At 37.3% G+C, this 19261-nt stretch overlaps 1 protein-coding gene and 1 pseudogene across 1 annotated transcript in view; one reads left to right on the top strand and one right to left on the bottom strand.

Moving 5' to 3' along the window:
* Positions 1-16369, bottom strand: part of KYNU (kynureninase) — a 166869-nt gene extending 150500 nt beyond the window's left edge. The window contains exons 1-2 of the mRNA XM_054562756.1: positions 16222-16369; positions 13611-13769 (exon numbers count right to left, since the gene is read on the bottom strand). The gene's annotated coding sequence lies outside the window, so the exon portion shown is untranslated. The remainder of the gene's footprint in view (positions 1-13610; positions 13770-16221) is intronic.
* Positions 16370-16391: 22 nt separating this feature from the next.
* The window catches only part of LOC129061772 (adenylosuccinate synthetase isozyme 2-like), a 41632-nt pseudogene continuing 38762 nt past the window's right edge, over positions 16392-19261 (top strand).

The raw sequence follows: 19261 nt of genomic DNA, 5'->3' as shown, positions 1-19261 counted from the left end.
TCTGGAGTGGCCTTTGCAGTGGATTACGGACACTGCAGCTAGAGCCCAGACTGCTTCTAGGAGGTGGAGGATTTCTGCCTTATTTTTGATTTCCTTCCCTTCTGCTGTCAGTAGGCCGCGTTCCCGGTAGATGGCCCCGTGGATGTGCAGGGTGGCGTAGGCATACTTAGAGTCAGTATAAATGTTGACCTTCTTGCCCTGAGCTAGTTCTAGCGCTCTGATCAGGGCCCAAAGTTCAGCCCTTTGTGCCGACCATCGAGGGGGTAGGGCTTTCGCCTCTACTATCTGATCAAGCGTGGTTACTGCATACCCAGCCACTCGATCCCCTTGTTTCATGTAGCTGCTGCCGTCTGCAAAATAAATCACGTCCACATTTGGCAACGGCTGGTCGCACAAGTCCGGCTGGCTGGTGTAAACTTCTTCAGTCACCTCTAGGCAACAGTGGTCTGGGTCCCCTAGCTCGGCGGGCAGAAAATTTGCAGGGTTTATTCACCTTACCGTTTTAACCTAGACCCGAGGGTTCCCTTGGAGAATGCCTTGGTACTGCGTCAGCCTGGGGTTTGACAGCCACCTGTGTCCCTGACCTGCCAGGAGGCCATGGATACCGTGGGGGAACAAACAGGGTTATTTCTTGCCCCAGAGTTAGTTTGTCGGCCTCCTGCAGGAGGGCTACCGTGGCCGTGACTGTTCTTAAGCAAGGTGGCCACCAAGCAGCAATGTTATCTAGTTGCTTGGATAAATCGGCTACAGGGCGCTGCCAAGGCCCGGCAGTTTGGGTCAAGACCCCTAGAGCCACCCTGTTCTTCTCATGAATGTGTAGATTAAAGGGCTGGCTGGGGTCAGGTAGGCCAAGGGCTGGGGCCTTGCCGAGGAGGTCCTTTATCTGATTGAAGGACTGCTCCTGTTCCTCTCCCCAAGTTAGAGGAGTGGTGTCCAGTCTGCGTAGGGCCTGATAGAGTGGTTTCGCTATGGCTGCAAACCCTGGGATCCAGATTCTGCAGAAGCCGGCAGCCCCCAAGAATTCCCGCAACTACCAGCAGCTGCCCAGGGTTGGGAAGCAGGCAATGTCTACGCTCAGAGATCTCCTGCCTTGGGAGATCAGGAACCCGAGATACTTGACCTCCTGCTGACAAATCTGTGCTTTCTTCCATGAGACCCAGTGTCCTTGCTGAGCTAACAGTCCCAGGAGTGTTCTTGTCCCCCCTAGACATCAGCTCTGGTTAGGGGCGGCTAAGAGGAGGTCATCTACCTACTGGAGAAGGGTGAGTTCCCTTTCCTTTTTCGAGAAGGGTTGCAGGTCCCGGGCTAGCGCCTCGCTGAATATTGTTGGGGAGTTCTTAAACCCTTGAGGCAGTCGGGTCCAGGTCAGTTGTGTTTTCACCGCTGTGTGTGGGTCTTCCCACTCGAAGGCGAACATGGGCTGGCTAACAGGAGCCACTGGGACACAGAAGAAGGCGTCCTTCAAATCAAGGCACGTAAACCAGGCGGCAGTTGGTGGGAGTTGACTTAGCAGGGTGTACGGATTTGGAACTACTGGGTGCAGAGTGACAACGGCCTCGTTCACCGTCCTGAGGTCCTGGACTGGATGGTATCCTGCACCATCGGGTTTCTTGACTGGCAGGAGTGGCATATTCCATGCTGATTGACAGGGGACTAAGATGCCCTCCTGTAAGTGTTTTCGGATAATTTCTGATATTTTTAGGCGGGACTCCTTCGAAATAGGGGACTGCCGCAGGCGACAAGGTCTAGCCCCCAGCTTGAGTTCAATGACCACTGGGGCCTGATTTTGAGCGAGTCCAGGGGGACTGTCCTCGGCCCGGACCGTGGGGAACTCCCGTGATAGTTTGTCCCTAGTTCCCGGTTCACAGTCTGGGCTGGCCGGCTCCTTCGAATATAGCCGGTACTCTTCCTCTCCTGGTAGGACGACCCCTATTTGTAGCGAGGCCTCACCTGATGGCTGGAAGGATATCTGCGTCCCGATTTTAGAGAGGAGGTCTCGGCCCAGTAGTGGGACACGGCACCGCAGCAGGTACAAGAACTTGTGTTTAACTCGGTGGCCCCCTAGGTCTACCGTCCGAGCTTGACAGAAGCTCTTTGGGCTACTAGGTCGGCTGGTGGCCCCGACGATGGTGACTTCTCACCCTGACGGTGGTGCCACCAGGACGGTAACTACCGAGTGTTCTGCCCGGGTGTCTACCATAAAGGAAAGGGTTTGGCCCCCAACAGTGGCTGTGACCGTGGGCTCGCGGGGGCCGGGATTCAGGGAGCCGGGTCTTTGTCATTCTGAGTCTAGGCCGGCTAGGCTGAGGAGGGTGGGGGCCCACTCGGGAGGCGGAGGGCCAGCTCCCTTTTTTTTTTTTCCGGTTCGGGCATTCTCTTTTCCAGTGTCCTCTCTCTGTGTCTTGCAGTAGGCGCACTGGTCTCGCTCTCCCTTTTGATGCCCTTTTCCTTTTTTGTCGCCCTTCTTAGGCTCTGCGGGGGCGTGGCCTAGGGCAGCTGCCAGCAGGGCCGCTTTCTTTTCCAGCCTTTTCTGGGCTTCCCTGTCGGCTCCCTCTTCCCTATGACTGAATACCTTGTTAGCAATTTCCATAAGCTGGCTAGTGTTCATGCTGGCAAACCCCTCCAGTTCCTGGAGCTTTTTGCGGATGTCTGGGGCTGACTGCGAAACGAAGGCAGTGTTCATCATCCGCTGGTTTTCGGGGCTCTCAGGGTCAACTGGGGTGTATATGCGATATGCCTCGAAGAGCCTTTCTAGGAAGTCGTCGGGACATTCGTCTGGCTTCTGGGTTATGCTGGCTGCCTTGGACATATTGGTTGGTTTTCGGGGCCTGCTCTAATGCCGCGCAGGAGTGCCTCCCTGTACCTGTCGAGTGCTACTCTCCCTTGCTCCGTATTATGGTCCCAATCGGGCTGGGTCTCTGGGACCGCGGTGCGGGCGTAGTGGGCCGGGTCTAGGGTCCCAACAGGGGCAGTAGTCTCTAAATACTTGCGGGCCTCTTGCATGATTCTCCTCCTCTCTTCAGTATGGAACAGGGTGAGGAGGAGTTGGCGGCAATCGAACCAGGTGGGCCTGTGAGTCTGCATGATTGACTCCATTAAGTCCATGAGAGCCTGGGTTTCTCCGAATAAGAGGGCGTGTGGTGCTTCCAGTTCAGGAGGTCAGTTGTGGAGAACGGCTGATAGGAGAGGACTATCTCCCCAGGCTGGACCGTCCCGTCCGGGTTTATGTGGGGCGGTCCCGGGGTCTCCCTAAGGGGCAGTTGGAGGGGGTGTCGGTTCCGGAGACGTGAGGCTACGGGGGACGGCTCCCTTGGTGGAGCCGTGGGCTCGGCCGGAGCGGGGGAAACGGAGCTCGGTGGCGTGTCTAGTGATGGCGGCTGAGCTTCCGGCGGGTTTGCCCAGTAGGGAGGCGGGTTGAGGAGCGGAAGGGGGGGGGGGGGGGGGGCTCTTCGTCAGGGTCGTTAAGAATAGGCGGCCGTCTGGTTCTGGCGACCAGGATCTGAGACCTATCTTCTGACTTACTTCCTGGTCGCGAACAGCGCCCCCGAAAGCCTTTCGGGCGCGCTCCGGTGGCGCCTGGACGCCTGGGTGCTTGCTTAGCACACTGCTGCAGCCGCTTTGGCATGTCCTGAGCCCGCTCTTGCCATCTGTCTATATAGACAAATTGGTCAGGGTGCCGTGGTCTCCCTGTCACTATTAAGTGGACTGCTCTGATAGTGGAGAGGTTAAGGGTTCCCTCGGGAGGCCAACCTGCTCCAAACGTGGGCCATGTAAAGGGAGAGAGAAACAGAAATACAGTCAGAGTAGGGTATTTTAACACCCTATTGACTTCAATAGATAGATCTTCCAGACAGAATATCAACAAGGAGACAGAGGCTTTAATCAACACACTAGATCAAATGGATTTAATTGATATCTTCAGATATTTCATCCCCTAATATCAGAATACAAATACTCTTCAAGTGCACATGAAATGTTTTCTAGGATAGACCACATGTTAAGACACAACACAAGTCTCAATAAATTTAAGAAGATTGAAATCATATCAAGCATTTTCTCTGAACACAATGTTATGGAACTAGAAATAAATCAAAGTAAGAACACTGGAAAATACACAAAGATGAAGAGCTAAACATGCTATTAAACAATGAATGGCTCAACAATGAATGAGATCAAAGAAGAAACCAAAAGATACCTTGAAACAAATGATAATGAGGACACAACAATCCAGAATTTATGGGACACAAGGAAAGCAATCCTAAGAGGAAAATTCATAGCATTATGGGACTATCTCAGAAAATAAGAAGGAGCTCAAATAAGCAATCTAACTTTACACTTAAAAAAGAAAACTAAACAAAGCCCAAAGTGAGTACAAGAAAATAATAAAAATTAGAGCAAAAATAAATGAAATAGTGTCTAAAATTGATACAAAAATCAATGAATCCAAGAGCTGGTTCTTTGAAAAGATAAACAAGGTTGGCAAATCTTTAACTAGACTCATCAAGAAAAAAAGAGAGAGGACCCAAATAAATAAAATCAGAAATTAAAGATGAGAAATAACAATTCACACCATAGAAGTGCAAAGGATTGTAAGAAAATATTATGAACAACTATATGTCAACAAATTGGATAACCTGGCTGAAATTAATAAATTCCTAGAAATATACAATATTTCAAAACTAAACCCAGAAGAATCAGAGAATCTGAATAGACAGATTACACCGAGTGAGGATGAAGCACTAATGCAAAAACTCCCAACAAACAAAAGCCTAGACTTGATAGTTTCACAGGTGGATTTTACCAAACAATCTGAGAACTAATGCTTCTCTTTCTCAAACCAATCAAAAAAATCAAGAGGAGTGAAGTCTCCCAAACTCACTTTTGGAAGCCAGCATTATCCTAATTCTAAAACTTGATAAACAAACTACAAAAAAAAAGATAGAGAAGAAAATTATGGGTCAATATCCCTGATGAAGATAATGCTAAAAGCCTCAACAAATTATTAGCAAACTAAATACAACATCACCTTAAAAAAGATCATACACCATAATCAATGTTGGGAAGATTGGACAGATACTTTCAGAAAAATGAAACTAGATTACCGTCTTACACTATGCACAAGAATAAATTAAAAATGGATTAAAGATTTAAATATTAGACCCCAAAACATAAAAATCCTAGAGGAAAATATATGCAGTAAAATTTCAGACATTGTTTGTACAAATATTTTCACTGATATATTCCCTAAGGCAAGGGAAACAAAATAAAAAATAAACAAATGGGGCTTCATCAAATGAAAAAATATTTGCACACCAAAGGAAACCATTAACAAAATAAAAAGACAATCCACAGAATGGGAGAACATATTTGGTGATACATCTGATAAGGGGTTAATATCCAAAATCTATAAAAAGAACTTACAAAACTCAAAACCAAAAAAACAAACAATTAAAAAGTGGACAAGGGACATAAATAAACACTTCTCCAAAGAGGACATACAGATGGCCAATAGACATGAAAAAATGCTAATGTCACTAATCATCAGAGAAATGCAAATTAAAACCACAGTGAGCTATTACCTTACACGTGCATTGGAATGACTATCATCAATAAATCAACAAACAACAAGAGGAGAGGATGTGGTGAAAAGAGAACACTTTTGCACTGTTGGTGGAAATGCAGATTGGTGCATCCACTGTGGAAAGCGGTATGGAGATCCCTAAAGCATTACAAATGGATCTGCCTTTTGACCTAGTCATCTCACTTCTGGGAATTTATCTGAAAAAAACCCAAAATACTAATTAGAAAGAACATGAGCAACCTATGCTCACTGCAGTGTTATTTACAATCACCAAGATATGGAGCAGCCCAAGTGTCCATCAATAGATGAGTGGATAAAACAACTATAAGACATTTACACAATGGAATATTACTTGGCTATAAAAAAGAAGATTTCTTTTTTCCTTGCGACAGCATGGATGGACCTGGAGAACATTATACTAAGTGAAATAAGCCAATCAGAGAAAGACAAATACCGTATGATTTCACTTAAATGTGGAACCTAATGAACAAACTGAACTAATGAGGAAAATAGAGACAGACTCATAGATAGAGAGCAGGATGACAGCTATGGGGGGTGGAGTTTAGGGGGTAGAGGGATCAAGCAAAAAGGTAAAAGGACTCATGGACATAAACAACAGTGTGGTGATTGCAGGGAAGACGGAGGTATAAGGGGGCTAATTGACAATGGAAAAAATACAATTAAAAAAAGAAAAAAAATCACAAGGAACATTTTTGTTTTACTGAAGTGGCTCTTCGTGGGCTCCTGGATGAGGACTAGTCACTAAAAGGCCAAGCCATGATTAAAAGCTTGGAATTTTTAGCCCCTACCCCAAACCCCCAGAGAGGGAAGAGAGACTGGAAAGGGAATTAATAATTGATCAAGCTTATGTGAGGAAGCCTCCTTAAAAACCAGAGGGTAGGAGCTTCTGGGAGTTTCCAGATTGGTGAACACATCTCTATACTAAGACACTAATGCACCCTCCCTCCACAGGGACAGAATCTCCTGAGCTTGGGACCCTCTAAAATCTTACCCCGAGTACCTCTTAATTTGGCTATTTATCTCACATTCTTTAGTAAACTGGTAAACACACAGTAAAGGTTTGTCCTGAGTTCTGTGTACCTATCTATCAAATTAATGGAACCTAAGGAGGGTGTCCTGAGAACCTCCAATTTGTAGCCAAGTCAGATAGAGCTGTGGGTAACCTGAGGACCTATACTTGATCTGAACTGTGGTGGGAGCAATCTTTTGAGACTGAGCCCTTAACCTATCTCTAAGTAGAGAGTGGCAGAATTGAGTTGTAAGACACCCAGCTGGTGTGCAGAGATCGCATGGTATGGCGAAAATTCCCCACACTTTTGGCAACCAGATGTAAAAGAAAGTGTGTTCAGTGTAAAAATAAAACAGAAACTCACAGGTGTAGAACTCTGGGCTTTTCCAACACATCTCTCCATGTTGTTTTTCCTGGACTCTGAAATATCCCCTGCCTTATGGGATTGCTTTGTAATTAAATGAAGTAATATGTCAAGAATATTTGGTGCTTTAGTTATGCACAGTTACACTAGTGTTTAGTGACAAGTAGTTAGGGCATAAAAATGTTAATTGTGCCCTGGCCAGGTGACTAGGTTGGCTGAAGAATCATCCCCTACACCAAAGTGTGCGGGCTTGATTCCGGGTTAGGGCACACACGTAGGGTGTGAGTTTGATCTCAGTCAGGGTGTGTATGGGAAGAAAGTGATAGATGTTTTCCTCTCACTTTGATGGTTCTTTCTCTCTCTGTCTCTAAAATTAATAATAAAAATACCCTTGGTTAAGGATTACAATTTTTTAAAAAAATGTTAGTTGTAGTTAGTACTATTATTATGGCCTGAAAAGTTTTGACTTTCAGGGAGAGACAAGAAAGAAAGTGTTCCACTTTTGTTAAATCGTTGTAGAAGATGCTTCACTGTATTAATTTTCATCTTAGTAGAAGTAATAATCTAAGACCTTGAGATCAGGTTAAATTTTTTAAATTCTAAAGATTAACTAAGAGGAATTCTTTAATGTTCCCTCTGTATGAGAGTACGTAATGAAAGAAAACATGAAAATGATTGATAATTTTAAAAGTGAATTAATTTTGTAAATGTGATTAGATACATATCTAGAAGTGAAATATAATTCCCAGTACTTATCACAAAAAAGAAAATACTTTAAATATTGGCAAGTTTCTCTAAATGTGCATATATTATATAATTTTCTTCCTTATGGTTAATACTAAGATCTAAATCTAAAGAAAAAAAGTTAAATAGCAACTTATTTAAATTATTTAGCAAATACAGGGTCCAGCAGAAGTAACACCTGCTTGAATGTGGTTGGTAAGGTAATAATGTGGGAGTAGTAATTTATAATTTTAATTTGAACATGTCACCTAAAATGTTATATGTTATGCTTGAGTGTGATATTGTTATGTTACAGAATTACATGCTTATGATTTTGTAATAAAAGATTTTCTAATAATAAAGGGGCATTATTTGTACCAGGCCTCATAGATAAAGTAATTTTACTTGTAACTGAAATATTTATTCCAAATTTAAGCAAGTAGTAAAACTGCAAAGTTAAAGAACACCTCTCTTTTTGAGAATTTAAAATAGAAGTACATAACCATAGCAATTTAAAAGAAAATAGAGTAATTTAAGTTTCAGTATGATACAAAAATTATTCTCAAAATTCTTCTTAATGCCATCAAAAAATTGTTCCATGTCATAGAATAGATGGCATTAAAATTTCTCTTAAACTATGTCAGAAAGAAATGGAAAACAAGAAAAGCCAGAGAACAGAAGAAGGATCAAGTTTTATTTTCTTAACCCTTGCCTTACCCTATAGATTGATTATATCTCTCTCCTTGGACATCACAGATAAGTGTACTTGCCCTCAAGTAAATATATCTACACCTTTAAATGTGTTTCTCTTTAAGTATAGGATAAGATTCATGCCATCCTCTGTCTCATTCTCAACAACATATTGCATTTTTATAATACTTGGTATTTTTACCTAAAGATTCTTCTAAACACCTGATTTATTCACTCATTATACAAACTTTTATTGAAAACTTCCTATATATCAGAAACTTCCTAGGTGACAAAAGTCCAGTAGTAAAGGAGTCTGATCTATATTTTGCTCTCATAAAGATTAAGCTCTCTTTTGAGGACAAGGTTGTAACAAATAAAGAAAAATATAAAATACTAATATAATGCATGCTATGGCCACAAAAGCAGAAGCAGGTGACACAGAATGATTAGGACGCTACTTTATATGTGAGAGAGAAATGACATGACTCACAGCTTCTATTTAATTGTAATAGCTATTATTTTTCTATCATCAAAGAAACAAATGGTCATATATTATTTGTTTTTCTAAGTTTTCAGAAAGATCATATTTTCTCTGGTCCCTGGAGAGGTAGTTTCATTGATTTAAGAGTTGATACTACATTTGAGCTTTCATAGATAATTTGAAAGTTGGTATTTTGAGTTTCATTGCTATATGTTTGGTAAAAAGAATTACTATGCCATAGTGTGCCATGTGGATTATTGTTTTGTATATAAGCAGGCATGCAAAAAATTCATAAAAATGTTTGAGACACTACGTTAATTTACACAATTACTTGTGCCAGATAATTTATTTCCTTACCAACCATTTTCATTTTTGTATTTGTGACAAGCAAAATTGCATTGCCACCTAATGTCTCCCAGAAAGTTAATGTCACAATTAAACCTCATCATTACCACCCAGTGCATGTCCTAAAGTATTAGTTTCTAAAGGTAACTTGATCATTCTTATGATAAAAATCTATCACTTTAAAGCATATATTGTATTTAATTGAATCTAAATTACAATTTACTCTAAAATTCACTGTTACCTCTAAAAATGATGCTGCCAATTAAACTACAACTCAATGCTTATTTTCACTTAGATTCATATCTCATACTTTTATACTGAAAAGCTTCTCTAGACTTAAAATATGGTTTTATATTTATCAATTGTATTACACATGCATATAAGGAAACCATAATCAAAATAAATTGGTTTAGTTGTTCCTAACATTTTTACATAATCAGCCTGCAACTTTTCTGAGAAAATTTTTAATTCAGTCATTAATATCAGCCTAAAAAATATTGATTATATAACATTTCTTGAAAATTTACACAAAAGAATTAAAATTCTTTAATAATGGGCCCGTAAGACAACTTTGCAGTTATGATTGTCTTACTTACTTTTAAGGACCATGTCAGAAATTTTGTTAAACACTGTATGATTCAGTGTCTTCACTGATGTATCTGCTCCAGTACTATCTCTGGACTTTCTGACTAGCCACTTGCACCTTTTCTGCAAGTTTTGACTAGGTGTTTTGGTGGTTTTCCATGCACAGGCAATGACAACTATGCCATAATTTGTACCTGGCTGACTACTGTTTGTAGACATTATTGATTTCCGCACAATCATTCATTCAAGAGGACGCTTGGTTGAAACTATTCTCATTTATAGTAAGGTCTTAAAATCAAAGTCTAAAATGTTATATTAATATATTATCTTTTTATAAAAATACATTCCTTTTAGGACCAAAACAACAATTTCGGCATAGTTTAATTTCCTTTTAGTTCCATAAATTAAAGTAATATTGACCTCCCTTGATACACATCTTTAAAGTATCACATTGCTAATTTGTCCTAATATACCTTGCATTCTCTGTAGTAAAATCTACTTGTGAAATCTACTTCTCTATCTTTTTTTCCAAGGTCTGCAAAATTTCTAGAAAACAAATTCCTTCTTAGCAACTGCTGTAAACAGTTACATTTCAATCTGGGATAAGCTTCCTTGACCAAAGGTTCTTTCTTTAACTTGTTTTTGTGAACCTTTGAAGGAGGAACAAATAAGAAAGCAAACTGAAAGCAACTGAATTGGATGAGACTGCTTCCTTATGCTTGAACCCTCAAAAAGATGTATGTGAAAATCTGTCAAAAGCAGCCAAAAAACATACACATAGTTCCTCTTTTGCTTATTGTTCCCTCCTGCTTAGTATCTAAATACATACTTTTGGAAGGAGCAACCCTTGTCTTTGTCCCTTTTTCTCTTCCAAGTTAAATGGTGGATTGAGTGCATCGATTCTCAGGTATATGTATTTGCCCCTTGATAGTCTGGATGCTTGAAAGCAGGGAGATGCTGAATCATAGATGTCCTTAGAAAATGTCACAGTGTAGACTGGCTGGCCAGTTGCTAAGGAAAACCTCCCAGAATCCAGTCATTTTTTTCTTCTTTATAGTTTACATTCATAAGCACACGTGTGCATGATAGGCATGTTATCATATAGAGAAAAGGATGCTAACCCCGCTCCAAAGCAATAATGTATTAACTAGAATTTTTTATTATAATCTACAATAAAATTTCGAGCAGCCATTTATTAAGAAATATCTAACTCAATTTGAACATATTCAACATAGCTCTTGATCATTCATGCAAATCTGCTCCTTGTACAGTATTATCCTCTTTTGTTAATTGCCAGTAGATCCTTATAACTTCAGTGAAAAGCCTAGGACTCGTCTCAGAACTCCCTGTTTCTGTAAACCTTCCCAACCATCCTATATTCAAAACATATCTAGAATTCTTACCATCCCCCACTATCACATCAGTCCAAACCAGCATCTATTCTTTCCTAGATTATTGAAGTAACCTACTGAAAAAAAGTCATCATTTCTATCCTTTTTCTGTTTATCGTATTCTCAACACAGAACCTAGAGAGATCCTAATAAAATTTCCTTGGCTTTAAATTCAGATTACTAATACAGATTAAGAATCAAAATCTTGAGGATAACCTACAGTAACCTAATGATCCTTTTGCCTACCTCTCATTCCTAATTACTATTTCCTACAATTTTATGTCTTCTTTTTACTTGGTTTTTCTCCATATAATTTGCTACCATCTAACATTTTTAAAAATATATTACACTACAATGAAGCTTCACAGGGCAAGAACTATGACTTGTTTTATTCACGCTTAGAGCCCTATTATAGAGAGCTGTGACTGGTATATGGTAGACTCCCAATATTCAATAAACAAATACATTTATTCTGTTAAGCTAATCATACTCCTTCCTTGGAGGTAGATACAAAACCATAAAATGCTAGGTGTAAACAGAATCAAAAGAAGAGCAATTATTTGCATGTCTCATGCTATGATAATCGGAGGCATTCATTTCCATGAAGATATAATATATATTACATTTAGAGTCCGCGTTAAGTATGTGATTCAAACTTCCACTTCCCTGAAAGTGCTTCCTTGATCTTATTTAAATATATTTTCATTTTAAAAAATTATACAAGCAATATGTTATTGCATTGGTCTTTGAAAATAATGTATAAATTACATTTGAAGCTTAACTTCCTTTTTTATCACCATCCTCCCCTCCCCTCATTCTTGTTGGAATATGGTATGTATTCTCTAGCAGAAACTAAAGAGACTTTATATAGCTGAATACATGAGCCAAAAATACATAAAATTTTTTCTGTAGGTTTTCATTTTTACATAAACAACAGTATAGTATACATATGATTTTGCAGTTTGTTTTTCTTTTGTTCAAACATGTTTTGAATCTGTTTATTCTAACTCATATAGGCCTAGTTGATTCCTTATAGTTCCTATAAACCTGTACATCAAATGAACAAACTAGATATAACTATTTTTCTAGTTTTGAAATTGTGATTGTTTTAGTCTCTAATTTTCACACAAAATTAACATAAAACAACCTAATATGTCTTTGTATTATGTGAATTTTCTTTTTCAATATAAATACTTAAAATTTGAGTCAGTAAATCACAGTATATACAAGTACATATACATTTTTTTCAATGTTAACAGATATTGCCAAATTCTTCTCCAAAATTACCCTACTGTGAGGATTAAAAATATTTTCTTACAAATTGTCAATGCATTGTTGCCATATTAATATTTGTTGTCTTTAATTTTTCTAATATGATAAATAATGTAATATTATTTCTATAATTTTAAATTATTATGATTTTAATGAGAAATAGTATATATATATATATGCCTTTTGAGTTTTATATATACTGCTTGTTCAGATTCTTTGCTGGTTTTTTATCCCACTTTTATTCTCAAATGTTACCAATTATAAATGTAGAGAAAAGTTTAAGCATCTACAATGTACCTTTTAAGATGATTTTCCTCCTTTTTTATCAAGACATACGTTTTGATCTCATAATTATCAACCTTTCTTTTGACATGTGTACATGGCAAGATCCATTTTATAATAAAAGAAATGACAAAAAAATCAGGATAGTGATAAAATCAAGGAGAAACACACAGGTATGAAATGTTATAGAAATAGTAATTTCTATACTATTGGTGGATTCAGGTGTTTTTTAATGTATGTGTTTTTGTATGTATTAAATGTTAAATAGTATTTAAAAGCAAAAGTTCTCTGTCCTTTCACTCTAGTTTCCATTTCAGATCTCGGTTTTTCAAGCTCCTTTTGATTCTCACTGTTTTCTTTGTACCTTAATGGCATCACTAACATATGCCTAGGTCTTATATTATTTTTCTCCCTGTCTCTACCATGACAACAGTCTTCTCCCTGTGTTGCCTTCTGCATGAAATGGGTTTCTATTACGTGTTTTATTTGTCTCTGCTATTTCTAAAACAAACATATTTTTGTCTCACTTCCTATGATTTATTTAAGCTGTTGTTAGTTGAGAGAGAAAATCAAGAAGCAAAGGTAGTAAAGTGCAGAGAAAATATTTTGAAAAGAAATCAAGTTATTTTGTGCCCTACTGGTATTTAACAAAAATAAAAGATCAATTCTCCCACCCTTCAAAGGTTTGCATTTCTATTGATATAAAACAAGTCCTGTCTTTCTCCTTTCTGTTTCATCACATATTAATTGCTTGGGAGCTTTTTGTGTACATTCTGCTCTGCCCTGGGTCACTTAAATCAGTTTCTTTAAGGCAAAATAAATGTTCTCAAATTGTAATCTCTTGAAGGAGAAAGGGCATATCTTACAGTTTTCTTTGTTCAGTGCCTTGGACTGCATTATTGTGGAGAGGATTTTCTGTGATTTCTACTTCTTCAGAGTAAATAGTGGTTTTTAAGTCACCAGAATTTTCCCCTTCACTTCTGCTGTGATGCGCCCAAACACCAAAGCCTTTATTCATATTTTCACTGGAAAATAGAACAAACAACGTTCTTAAATCTCATAGCTTCCTTTATGAATTTAATACTAACATAGCTTGTAAGGGTGTCAGATAAAAAACTTTATGAATGTCAAATAGCTTTGTTTAATATATATGAACTACATTTTGTTGGAATTCCCATGGAGTTATTTAGCCATCAAACTGCTCTAAAACCAACACTTGTACTATTTTAAAATCCAACACTCAATATAGGAGAAATTCAAATACTCTGCTTTTTGTTAGGAGCTATATAAATGTTTTTTAACGTCTTTGGAACGAATCCATATGAAAAATAAATAAATAAAAACTCATGTTTCTTGTGTGTTCCAAATTACGACTTACTTAAATACCAAAACAATTTTTTATATTTAATGAAAACAATTTATAGTAATAAAAAGAGCCCAGTTTGATGTAGATGGAAGCCTAGGTATAACTGATTTCCATGATGAAATAATCGAAGAGAAGGATTTTAGAAAATGTATGAAGGACGTTAATAATTTCTGCTCTATTGCATGCTTTACTTTTATATTTTAAGGAAAATTTCTTTTTAACATCCATTCTCCACTTCACCCCATGGATCATAGATATGAATATGTTTTATTATATAAAACAAGTAATCTACCTAGAGTTAATTTTATCAATGTTGGAGACACAAAATAGAACAGTGGTCCTCAAAGTTTAACATACAAGCATCAGAATCATCTGAAAAACTTGGAAAGACACAGACTTCTGCTTACTGCTCCAGAGGTTCTAGCTAAATAGATCTGGCGCTGGGGTTGAGAATTTTCACCTTTAACAGATTCGCAGGTGATGCTGCTATAACAGGTCCAGAAACCACACCTAAAATCATTGATGCAGAGAAGTTTAGAGCTTGGACAATGCCTATAATATTCCCTTTACTGCTAATTTAGAATTGGGGAATGTTACCAGTACCAGTTATCTTTGTATAACACCTATCAATTTGGGACAGTAGTAGTTATGTTAGGTCATGTGCCGTTAGAGAAAGACATTTTGCAGAGAAAGGAGACATTCACCAAGCAAAACAAAAGCAAAAACAAAGAGACAATGTGCTTCAGGAAAAGAAAAAAAAGAAATTAAAAAAGCAGTTTTTGGATACTTTACTAATTTTGTGTTTTAGTCATTGATATATCTGGGTGCAGTTCTTATTTTTGGGTTCTGAAAAATACCCTTTGTGTAACTTTCTAATAAATACCAACTTTTTTATTATCAGGTATTCTGAAGGGCATAGGAACTCTAACAAAATTATTGCTGAATAAAACAGAAGAATTTTTCTGGACTAATTGCATAAACAAAGTAATTGTACACACACACACACACACAGACATAGGCTCTGTTGGTGTTTACTGCAACTCTAAAAGAAGACTAAAGGTCTTCACTGATCATCCTGCATAAAACGGCCTATGGAAGTTTATTATGGATTTATTAGTTCATGTTTTGCAGTCTGTCTTCACCTCTAGAATGAGAACAGGGAACTTCTTTTGATTTGCTGCTGTATCTCCCTCACTTGAAATAATGATTAATTAATACATAAATGCATAAAGGGTAAGACATTTTTGGTTTAAGCAGAATTCCATATCTTTTTTTGAGAAATATAATTTCTTAAAAGTTTTATGCAAGTCCTGTAAAGTAAGTCACATTTTCACTTTCTTAGGGCTCTCAGTGAAATTACTCTACGTTCTGTAGCAGATCACAACAGATCAAAATGACTAGGTCATGATTACACGAATATTGACTGCAGGGGTTATCTATATCAGCAAATACAGAAGTCAACAAGGTAGGGAAAGCTAAAATGTGGTAGAAATCTATGGCATTAGTATCATGGTCTGCATGACAGCCAATTGCAAAATCTCTAGCAAATGACAGCTTTTATTCTCATCTGATAAACCTGAGAATTCAACTTCATTCTGCAGGCCTATATGTAAGTTGGGATGGTTCTGTTTCACGCATGTTTCCTCTGACTTCCTAGGCTATAGGTGCAGAAGTCAACTGGGGCATGATTTTCTTCTGCTAACAGTCAGGAGCTCCCCAAGGGTCTCAGAGAAATACATAGCTGCCTCATAAGGCCTAGGCTCAGCCACCACTTCAATGTTGTCACTGTCACATCACATGAATCAGAAGACAGGAGGCGGGCATGAGCACGGCTATGGAGCAGAGGAGTATACGGTCCATATGCAGAGGTAAGGGGCAATGAAGTTTATTGAAAAATATCTCAATCTCCTTCAAGTACCTTTGGGGAACTAGTAAGCGGCTAAAGACACTAATAAACCCAAATATTTCATGGAGTAAACCACAGCTGGAAAAAGATTTTTCTGGAAAATAAAACCTGTATAGGACTGTATTAATCAGGTTCAACCACTCCCCACATCTCTAGCATTCTTGAACAGCTACCAACTTGAAGGAGCCAGATGTATAAAACTTACCTCTTTATCCCACTTCCTGATCTGTTTGAGCGCCTAATGATAAGAACTCCTCAAAAATCCAGCTGTCGAAGGGACATGAGAAATATAACGCACTGACCACAAGACTCCATATAGCACAGACAGGAAAGTGTGGAAACTAAGAGCAAATAAGATAAAGATCTACACAAAGAATGGTTTATCTTTTGGCTGGAGGAAGAGGAAGAGATTCTTTAGGAGCAGTTCAAGGAGAAAAGAGTGAAGTGACAAAATACACAAATGATGGGGCAGCATCTCCTGCTATACCAGCCAGTTGGACAAGGTTTGATCCCTCGTTTAAAGAAAAAAAGAGACTGAAGTTGGAAGTTGATAGAAATCAGCTAGTAAATTGCACTGAGACTCCAGGAATGAGCCATGGTGTTTCAGGGTCTACAAAATAGGGTGCATGAAATACAGACCTGCAGAGATTAATTGGACTGGTAATGAGTCTCAGGACAGATATGATTCAGTGACTAGAAAAGAATGCTAGAGGAGATAAAATTATATACTAGAGAAGATCATGCATGTGAGATACAACCAACCTTCATATTCTCTATGATAACAGTTTGGGAGTACAAGGATTTTAGAAGGAATGAATTTATTAATAAAAGTTTAAAGCCAGTGATAATTAATACTTATGTGCTGTAGTGTTGCTATAGCCTGGTAAAATGTGAGACAGTTTTTAAAATTAGAGACTTTAAGATATGCCATGAAACTAGTTCATCTCATTTAAACTTCATTTATTATAACCAACAAAAGAAAATATATTTTATGGTGGGTTACATACTCAAATACATAAACACACAACTTAAAAAAGTTTTATGAAACAACACCCTAACTAGGTGATGCACTTTGATACTTGTCTATTTTATCTATTTTATACTACTTCATTTTGCAAAAGATTGCTGGTGTAACCTATTTATTGATTTTATAACTAATCAAAGGGGTGTAACAGTCCCCTTTAAGTTTAAAAAACACTGGTGACATTGAACTGTGTCCTTTACAGTTAAGAAAACTGAGTTGATCATTAACTACCAATTTCCTAATATTCCTTATGTACGTAATTGTGTTACATTGTTTTCAGTCACAAAGTCTTTAAGAAGTGAAGCAATAGGTAAACTGTATTCAAAAGCACAAGATTTTTCATCTGTGTTCTTCAGGAATGCTTCACAATGATGACAGTTATGTATTTGAATTACACTGCTTCCAGGTTTACCTTACCTGTCCAGTGAAATTGTTAGCTCTTTGAGGATACAGCCATCTCCAAAAATTCTTTCTATTCCCACAGTAGTAATGATTCAAAGCAGATAACTCTAGGATTTATAAAGACATATGTAATTGAATAACAAAAAAAGAGTTACGAAGACTGAGTTTTTAAATTCATATGGCTTTGATAGCTGACTAGATTGTGCCACCCTTCAAAATGTAAAATGTAAATCAGAGTTTTCTCAATAATGTAAAAAATCTAACATTTCATTTCTTTGTTCAATATAAACTGTTGGCATAATTATTCAAAATATTCTGTGTCTGGAGTCAATTAGCATCAACAAAAAGCTTTTTAGATTTATAAGAACAGAATTTCAATCAGCCAGACCTTCAGACAGTATGACCAGTTCACATTTTCTCAGACTGGGAGAGTGCTGGTATACATTTACAGATTAACGATTATCTAAGATCCATGTTCTGCTAAACTGTTTGAATTCCATGAAGTAAACAAACAGGCTGATTTTATACAAAAAGAGAAGAAAACAATCTCCACAGAGACTTTCAATTCCACCCTTCCATCAAATAGAATTTTAATAGCTTTCACATAAACCCTTGAAATGCTAGGATTGTAATAGAAATGCTGATGTAGTTTTAAGCATAGAACCCCTGGACTGCGCTTGTATTACAGAGAAATTCAATGTCTTCCCTAGCAACCAGGTTTTGAAAATATTGATGGCAGTGTTCCATTCAGTGTTTAGCTAATTGACAATCTTTCTTTTGATAGAAAATGCATTTTCCACAGCTTACATTTGTCAAGCACTGAATAGTTTTTTAAATTGCTATAATCATTTTAGACCTGTGAACTTAAAACTACTACTTATGCAAATGTAAGTTTTAAAGTGCATAAATATGGTGAAATATATTTATTACTCATGAACTGTATTTTTTCATATGTTGTCAGAGTGATGTAGTACATAGAATATTGCACTCTGAGAAAAAAACATGATTGTTAGAACTGAATTCAACGATTCACTATCTGTGAGATACTGGTAAGTTACTTCATCAGTTTAGGTCTCAGAATTCTGTTAGTAAATTGGGAATGATAATGACATTCTTAAGTCATCATTGTTGAAGTCAAATGAGACATAAGTGAGAAGTGAATTTTAAACATAGAAAATTACAATGTAAAGGATATATTTTACATACATTTTTATTTTAAAATATATAAGTGTATATATAAATATTACAAGATACTGTGAAATAAAGGAAATATAAGAATCATAGAAATCACTAATTATAAACATAAATTATAAATTCTATAAATATTGCTATTTTATTTTTATCATCCTCTTTTTCTTATATATTTAAATTAATCTAACTTTCTATTAGCATAAGCACCACTATACAAGTATATATGTAAACATATGTATATATCTCTGTGTATGCATACTGTATATAAAGATATATAATTATTTTTTTAAGAAAATACTAGAGGTGGATTTATTAAACCATCTTAGTGAAAATATTTGTAATCAATTGCCCTCTATAATTTCGTATCAACTTTTCATCCCATAATTGGTGAGTAATAAGTGCTGGGCATTTATTAATTTTTTTAAAAAAATTTGATAATATGATAGTTAAAAATAATATTGATTTTTAAATATGTATACTTTTGCTTACTAAAAGAGTTTAATACTTTAAAATAATTATTAGGCACCCATTAATTTTCTTTTTTTAAATTTTTCTGTTTTGCAATTGGTCTCTTTTTATTAATTTGTAATAGTTCATTATTTGTTTAGCCTCAATTTTCTTATCTGAA

Source organism: Pteronotus mesoamericanus, unplaced genomic scaffold (assembly GCF_021234165.1).
Source record: "Pteronotus mesoamericanus isolate MK-2021 breed Mesoamerican mustached bat unplaced genomic scaffold, CSHL_Meso_final scaffold_651, whole genome shotgun sequence".
Lineage (NCBI taxonomy): Eukaryota > Metazoa > Chordata > Mammalia > Chiroptera > Mormoopidae > Pteronotus > Pteronotus mesoamericanus.
The sequence above is the reverse complement of the archived record's forward strand: the minus strand, read 5'-3'. Positions and strand labels throughout refer to the sequence as shown.